Source organism: Oncorhynchus keta, chromosome 10 (genome assembly GCF_023373465.1).
Source record: "Oncorhynchus keta strain PuntledgeMale-10-30-2019 chromosome 10, Oket_V2, whole genome shotgun sequence".
NCBI lineage: Eukaryota > Metazoa > Chordata > Actinopteri > Salmoniformes > Salmonidae > Oncorhynchus > Oncorhynchus keta.
In genome coordinates, this window is record NC_068430.1 from 79,066,417 (window position 1) to 79,074,792 (window position 8,376).

Below are 8,376 nucleotides of genomic sequence, written 5' to 3' on the forward strand. Positions count from 1 at the left end.
GGATAGCTGAGTGAAGACATGGGTTCTGCATAAGGGGCTGGCCTTTCACAGGGATAGCTGAGTGAAGACATGGGCTCTGCATAAGGGGCTGGCCTTTCGCAGGGATAGCTGAGTGAAGACATGGGTTCTGCATAAGGGGCTGGCCTTTCGCAGGGATAGCTGAGCGAAGACATGGGTTCTGCATAAGGGGACATGGGTTCTGCATAAGGGGCTGGCCTTTCACAGGGATAGCTGATACTGGTGTCAGAGTCAGCCAAACTGGACAGGAGCGTTAATTGCATCAAGGCCTTTACAGGGATAGCTGAGTGAAGAAACCCATAAGGGGCTGTCTCCTGAGAAAAGTTGGAAAATGGGCTCTGAAAATATATCATTTCTGCATAAGGGGCTGGCCTTTCACAGGGATAGCTGAGGTGAAGACATTGGTTCTGCATAAGGGGCTGGCCTTTCCATTAGCAGACGGCTCTGTTGGAGACATATATTGGTTCTGCATACCATGAAATTAGTTAAGGGGGGATTCTAATGAGCGAAGACATTCTATAAGGGGCTGGCCTTTCACAGGGATAGCTGAGCTGACTGGAACTGTTCACAGGGATAGCTGAGTCACAGGGTTCCAAGGGGCTGACCTTTAGGTCATAATCACCAGTCTTCTGTTATGGACCTGTCACAGGGGCTGAGTGAAGCTGGGACCTAGGGGCTGGTCATAATCACCAGTCTTCTCTTAAGGGGGACCTGTCACAGGGCTCCAAGCTGACTTCTATGGGTCATAATCCAGTCTTCTGTTATGGACCTGTCACAGGGCTCCAAGCTGACCTAGGTCATAATCACCAGTCTTCTGTTATGGAACTGTCACAGGGCTCCAAGCTGACCTAGGTCATAATCACCAGTCTTCTGTTATGGACCTGTCACAGGGTTCCAAGCTGACCTAGGTCATAATCACCAGTCTTCTGTTATGGACCTGTCACAGGGCTCAGTCTTCTGTTATGGAACTGTCACAGGGCTCCATCAGCTGACCTAGGTCATAATCACCAGTCTTCTGTTATGGACCTGTCACAGGGTTCCAAGCTGACCTAGGTCATAATCACCAGTCTTCTGTTATGGACCTGTCACAGGGCTCCAAGCTGACCTAGGTCATAATCACCAGTCTTCTGTTATGGACCTGTCACAGGGTTCCAAGCTGAGGTCATAATCACCAGTCTTCTGTTTCTGTTATGCTGACCTAGGTCATAATCAGTCTTCTGTTATGGGTCACAGGGCTCCAAGCTGACCTAGGTCATAATCACCAGTCTTCTGTTATGGACCTGTCACAGGGCTCCAAGCTGACCTAGGTCATAATCACCAGTCTTCTGTTATGGACCTGTCACAGGGCTCCAAGCTGACCTAGGTCATAATCACCAGTCTTCTGTTATGGACCTGTCACAGGGCTCCAAGCTGACCTAGGTCATAATCACCAGTCTTCTGTTATGGACCTGTCACAGGGCTCCAAGCTGACCTAGGTCATAATCACCAGTCTTCTGTTATGGAACTGTCACAGGGCTCCAAGCTGACCTAGGTCATAATCACCAGTCTTCTGTTATGGACCTGTCACAGGGCTCCAAGCTGACCTAGGTCATAATCACCAGTCTTCTGTTATGGACCTGTCACAGGGCTCCAAGCTGACCTAGGTCATAATCACCAGTCTTCTGTTATGGACCTGTCACAGGGCTCCAAGCTGACCTAGGTCATAATCACCAGTCTTCTGTTATGGACCTGTCACAGGGTTCCAAGCTGACCTAGGTCATAATCACCAGTCTTCTGTTATGGACCTGTCACAGGGCTCCAAGCTGACCTAGGTCATAATCACCAGTCTTCTGTTATGGACCTGTCACAGGGCTCCAAGCTGACCTAGGTCATAATCACCAGTCTTCTGTTATGGACCTGTCACAGGGCTCCAAGCTGACCTAGGTCATAATCACCAGTCTTCTGTTATGGACCTGTCACAGGTTCCAAGCTGACCTAGGTCATAATCACCAGTCTTCTGTTATGGACCTGTCACCAGTCTTCTGTTATGGACTTGTCACAGGGCTCCAAGCTGACCTAGGTCATAATCACCAGTCTTCTGTTATGGACCTGTCACAGGGCTCCAAGCTGACCTAGGTCATAATCACCAGTCTTCTGTTATGGACCTGTCACAGGGCTCCAAGCTGACCTAGGTCATAATCACCAGTCTTCTGTTATGGACCTGTCACAGGGCTCCAAGCTGACCTAGGTCATAATCACCAGTCTTCTGTTATGGACCTGTCACAGGGCTCCAAGCTGACCTAGGTCATAATCACCAGTCTTCTGTTATGGACCTGTCACAGGGCTCCAAGCTGACCTAGGTCATAATCACCAGTCTTCTGTTATGGACCTGTCACAGGGCTCCAAGCTGACCTAGGTCATAATCACCAGTCTTCTGTTATGGACCTGTCACAGGGCTCCAAGCTGACCTAGGTCATAATCACCAGTCTTCTGTTATGGACCTGTCACAGGGCTCCAAGCTGACCTAGGTCATAATCACCAGTCTTCTGTTATGGACCTGTCACAGGGCTCCAGCTGACCTAGGTCATAATCACCAGTCTTCTGTTATGGACCTGTCACAGGGCTCCAAGCTGACCTAGGTCATAATCACCAGTCTTCTGTTATGGACCTGTCACAGGGCTCCAAGCTGACCTAGGTCATAATCACCAGTCTTCTGTTATGGACCTGTCACAGGGTTCCAAGCTGACCTAGGTCATAATCACCAGTCTTCTGTTATGGACCTGTCACAGGGTTCCAAGCTGACCTAGGTCATAATCACCAGTCTTCTGTTATGGACCTGTCACAGGGCTCCAAGCTGACCTAGGACCAGTCTTCTGTTATGGGTCATAATCACCCAGTCTTCTGTTATGGACCTGTCACAGGGCTCCAAGCTGACCTAGGTCATAATCACCAGTCTTCTGTTATGGACCTGTCACAGGGCTCCAAGCTGACCTAGGTCATAATCACCAGTCTTCTGTTATGGTCTTCTGTTATGGAGTCTTCCTGTCACAGGGCTCCAAGCTGACCTAGGTCATAATCACCAGTCTTCTGTTATGGACCTGTCACAGGGCTCCAAGCTGACCTAGGTCATAATCACCAGTCTTCTGTTATGGACCTGTCACAGGGCTCCAAGCTGACCTAGGTCATAATCACCAGTCTTCTGTTATGGACCTGTCACAGGGCTCCAAGCTGACCTAGGTCATAATCACCAGTCTTCTGTTATGGACCTGTCACAGGGCTCCAAGCTGACCTAGGTCATAATCACCAGTCTTCTGTTATGGACCTGTCACAGGGCTCCAAGCTGACCTAGGTCATAATCACCAGTCTTCTGTTATGGACCTGTCACAGGGCTCCAAGCTGACCTAGGTCATAATCACCAGTCTTCTGTTATGGACCTGTCACAGGGCTCCAAGCTGACCTAGGTCATAATCACCAGTCTTCTGTTATGGACCTGTCACAGGGCTCCAAGCTGACCTAGGTCATAATCACCAGTCTTCTGTTATGGACCTGTCACAGGGCTCCAAGCTGACCTAGGTCATAATCACCAGTCTTCTGTTATGGACCTGTCACAGGGCTCCAAGCTGACCTAGGTCATAATCACCAGTCTTCTGTTATGGACCTGTCACAGGGCTCCAAGCTGACCTAGGTCATAATCACCAGTCTTCTGTTATGGACCTGTCACAGGGCTCCAAGCTGACCTAGGTCATAATCACCAGTCTTCTGTTATGGACCTGTCACAGGGTTCCAAGCTGACCTAGGTCATAATCACCAGTCTTCTGTTATGGACCTGTCACAGGGCTCCAAGCTGACCTAGGTCATAATCACCAGTCTTCTGTTATGGACCTGTCACAGGGCTCCAAGCTGACCTAGGTCATAATCACCAGTCTTCTGTTATGGACCTGTCACAGGGCTCCAAGCTGACCTAGGTCATAATCACCAGTCTTCTGTTATGGACCTGTCACAGGGCTCCAAGCTGACCTAGGTCATAATCACCAGTCTTCTGTTATGGACCTGTCACAGGGCTCCAAGCTGACCTAGGTCATAATCACCAGTCTTCTGTTATGGACCTGTCACAGGGCTCCAAGCTGACCTAGGTCATAATCACCAGTCTTCTGTTATGGACCTGTCACAGGGCTCCAAGCTGACCTAGGTCATAATCACCAGTCTTCTGTTATGGACCTGTCACAGGGCTCCAAGCTGACCTAGGTCATAATCACCAGTCTTCTGTTATGGACCTGTCACAGGGCTCCAAGCTGACCTAGGTCATAATCACCAGTCTTCTGTTATGGACCTGTCAAGCTGACCTAGGTCATAATCACCAGTCTTCTGTTATGGACCTGTCACAGGGCTCCAAGCTGACCTAGGTCATAATCACCAGTCTTCTGTTATGGACCTGTCACAGGGCTCCAAGCTGACCTAGGTCATAATCACCAGTCTTCTGTTATGGACCTGTCACAGGGCTCCAAGCTGACCTAGGTCATAATCACCAGTCTTCTGTTATGGACCTGTCACAGGGTTCCAAGCTGACCTAGGTCATAATCACCAGTCTTCTGTTATGGACCTGTCACAGGGCTCCAAGCTGACCTAGGTCATAATCACCAGTCTTCTGTTATGGACCTGTCACAGGGCTCCAAGCTGACCTAGGTCATAATCACCAGTCCAGTCTTCTGTTAGTCTTGGACCTGTCACAGGGCTCCAAGCTGACCTAGGTCATAATCACCAGTCTTCTGTTATGGACCTGTCACAGGGCTCCAAGCTGACCTAGGTCATAATCACCAGTCTTCTGTTATGGACCTGTCACAGGGCTCCAAGCTGACCTAGGTCATAATCACCAGTCTTCTGTTATGGAACTGTCACAGGGCTCCAAGCTGACCTAGGTCATAATCACCAGTCTTCTGTTATGGACCTGTCACAGGGCTCCAAGCTGACCTAGGTCATAATCACCAGTCTTCTGTTATGGACCTGTCACAGGGTTCCAAGCTGACCTAGGTCATAATCACCAGTCTTCTGTTATGGAACTGTCACAGGGCTCCAAGCTGACCTAGGTCATAATCACCAGTCTTCTGTTATGGACCTGTCACAGGGCTCCAAGCTGACCTAGGTCATAATCACCAGTCTTCTGTTATGGACCTGTCACAGGGCTCCAAGCTGACCTAGGTCATAATCACCAGTCTTCTGTTATGGACCTGTCACAGGGCTCCAAGCTGACCTAGGTCATAATCACCAGTCTTCTGTTATGGAGTCTTCTGTTATGGACCTGTCACAGGGCTCCAAGCTGACCTAGGTCATAATCACCAGTCTTCTGTTATGGACCTGTCACAGGGCTCCAAGCTGACCTAGGTCATAATCACCAGTCTTCTGTTATGGACCTGTCACAGGGCTCCAAGCTGACCTAGGTCATAATCACCAGTCTTCTGTTATGGACCTGTCACAGGGCTCCAAGCTGACCTAGGTCATAATCACCAGTCTTCTGTTATGGACCTGTCACAGGGCTCCAAGCTGACCTAGGTCATAATCACCAGTCTTCTGTTATGGACCTGTCACAGGGCTCCAAGCTGACCTAGGTCATAATCACCAGTCTTCTGTTATGGACCTGTCACAGGGCTCCAAGCTGACCTAGGTCATAATCACCAGTCTTCTGTTATGGACCTGTCACAGGGCTCCAAGCTGACCTAGGTCATAATCACCAGTCTTCTGTTATGGACCTGTCACAGGGTTCCAAGCTGACCTAGGTCATAATCACCAGTCTTCTGTTATGGACCTGTCACAGGGTTCCAAGCTGACCTAGGTCATAATCACCAGTCTTCTGTTATGGACCTGTCACAGGGCTCCAAGCTGACCTAGGTCATAATCACCAGTCTTCTGTTATGGACCTGTCACAGGGCTCCAAGCTGACCTAGGTCATAATCACCAGTCTTCTGTTATGGACCTGTCACAGGGCTCCAAGCTGACCTAGGTCATAATCACCAGTCTTCTGTTATGGAACTGTCACAGGGCTCCAAGCTGACCTAGGTCATAATCACCAGTCTTCTGTTATGGACCTGTCACAGGGCTCCAAGCTGACCTAGGTCATAATCACCAGTCTTCTGTTATGGACCTGTCACAGGGCTCCAAGCTGACCTAGGTCATAATCACCAGTCTTCTGTTATGGACCTGTCACAGGGCTCCAAGCTGACCTAGGTCATAATCACCAGTCTTCTGTTATGGACCTGTCACAGGGTTCCAAGCTGACCTAGGTCATAATCACCAGTCTTCTGTTATGGACCTGTCACAGGGGCTGACCTAGGTCATAATCACCAGTCTTCTGTTATGGACCTGTCACAGGGTCCAAGCTGACCTAGGTCATAATCACCAGTCTTCTGTTATGGACCTGTCACAGTCATAATCCCAGCTGACCTAGGTCATAATCACCAGTCTTCTGTTATGGACCTGTCACAGGGCTCCAAGCTGACCTAGGTCATAATCACCAGTCTTCTGTTATGGACCTGTCACAGGGCTCCAAGCTGACCTAGGTCATAATCACCAGTCTTCTGTTATGGACCTGTCACAGGGCTCCAAGCTGACCTAGGTCATAATCACCAGTCTTCTGTTATGGACCTGTCACAGGGCTCCAAGCTGACCTAGGTCATAATCACCAGTCTTCTGTTATGGACCTGTCACAGGGCTCCAAGCTGACCTAGGTCATAATCACCAGTCTTCTGTTATGGACCTGTCACAGGGTTCCAAGCTGACCTAGGTCATAATCACCAGTCTTCTGTTATGGACCTGTCACAGGGCTCCAAGCTGACCTAGGTCATAATCACCAGTCTTCTGTTATGGACCTGTCACAGGGCTCCAAGCTGACCTAGGTCATAATCACCAGTCTTCTGTTATGGACCTGTCACAGGGCTCCAAGCTGACCTAGGTCATAATCACCAGTCTTCTGTTATGGACCTGTCACAGGGTTCCAAGCTGACCTAGGTCATAATCACCAGTCTTCTGTTATGGACCTGTCACAGGGCTCCAAGCTGACCTAGGTCATAATCACCAGTCTTCTGTTATGGACCTGTCACAGGGCTCCAAGCTGACCTAGGTCATAATCACCAGTCTTCTGTTATGGACCTGTCACAGGGTTCCAAGCTGACCTAGGTCATAATCACCAGTCTTCTGTTATGGACCTGTCACAGGGTTCCAAGCTGACCTAGGTCATAATCACCAGTCTTCTGTTATGGACCTGTCACAGGGTTCCAAGCTGACCTAGGTCATAATCACCAGTCTTCTGTTATGGACCTGTCACAGGGCTCCAAGCTGACCTAGGTCATAATCACCAGTCTTCTGTTATGGACCTGTCACAGGGTTCCAAGCTGACCTAGGTCATAATCACCAGTCTTCTGTTATGGACCTGTCACAGGGTTCCAAGCTGACCTAGGTCATAATCACCAGTCTTCTGTTATGGACCTGTCACAGGGTTCCAAGCTGACCTAGGTCATAATCACCAGTCTTCTGTTATGGAACTGTCACAGGGTTCCAAGCTGACCTAGGTCATAATCACCAGTCTTCTGTTATGGACCTGTCACAGGGCTCCAAGCTGACCTAGGTCATAATCACCAGTCTTCTGTTATGGACCTGTCACAGGGTTCCAAGCTGACCTAGGTCATAATCACCAGTCTTCTGTTATGGACCTGTCACAGGGTTCCAAGCTGACCTAGGTCATAATCACCAGTCTTCTGTTATGGACCTGTCACAGGGTTCCAAGCTGACCTAGGTCATAATCACCAGTCTTCTGTTATGGACCTGTCACAGGGCTCCAAGCTGACCTAGGTCATAATCACCAGTCTTCTGTTATGGACCTGTCACAGGGTTCCAAGCTGACCTAGGTCATAATCACCAGTCTTCTGTTATGGAACTGTCACAGGGTTCCAAGCTGACCTAGGTCATAATCACCAGTCTTCTGTTATGGACCTGTCACAGGGTTCCAAGCTGACCTAGGTCATAATCACCAGTCTTCTGTTATGGACCTGTCACAGGGTTCCAAGCTGACCTAGGTCATAATCACCAGTCTTCTGTTATGGACCTGTCACAGGGTTCCAAGCTGACCTAGGTCATAATCACCAGTCTTCTGTTATGGACCTGTCACAGGGTTCCAAGCTGACCTAGGTCATAATCACCAGTCTTCTGTTATGGACCTGTCACAGGGTTCCAAGCTGACCTAGGTCATAATCACCAGTCTTCTGTTATGGACCTGTCACAGGGTTCCAAGCTGACCTAGGTCATAATCACCAGTCTTCTGTTATGGAACTGTCACAGGGCTCCAAGCTGACCTAGGTCATAATCACCAGTCTTCTGTTATGGACCTGTCAC

The 8,376-nt window shown here is 49.4% G+C and overlaps 1 long non-coding RNA gene across 3 annotated transcripts; it reads right to left on the minus strand.

Moving 5' to 3' along the window:
* Window positions 1-1,370: 1,370 nt before the first annotated feature.
* On the minus strand, window positions 1,371-8,369 carry LOC127932651 (uncharacterized). Of its 3 annotated transcripts, none has more exons than XR_008146289.1 (5): window positions 8,281-8,369; window positions 7,497-7,608; window positions 5,933-6,044; window positions 4,798-5,021; window positions 1,371-1,769 (listed from the first exon to the last, which is right to left on the minus strand). It is a non-coding gene; the product is annotated as an uncharacterized LOC127932651 (long non-coding RNA). The 3 variants fall into 3 exon arrangements; XR_008146290.1 differs by lacking the exon at window positions 1,371-1,769 and adding an exon at window positions 3,195-3,790 and having other exon boundaries at window positions 5,933-6,100; XR_008146291.1 differs by lacking the exons at window positions 7,497-7,608; window positions 8,281-8,369 and adding an exon at window positions 7,889-7,947 and having other exon boundaries at window positions 5,933-6,100.
* Between the last annotated feature and the right edge of the window lie 7 nt (window positions 8,370-8,376).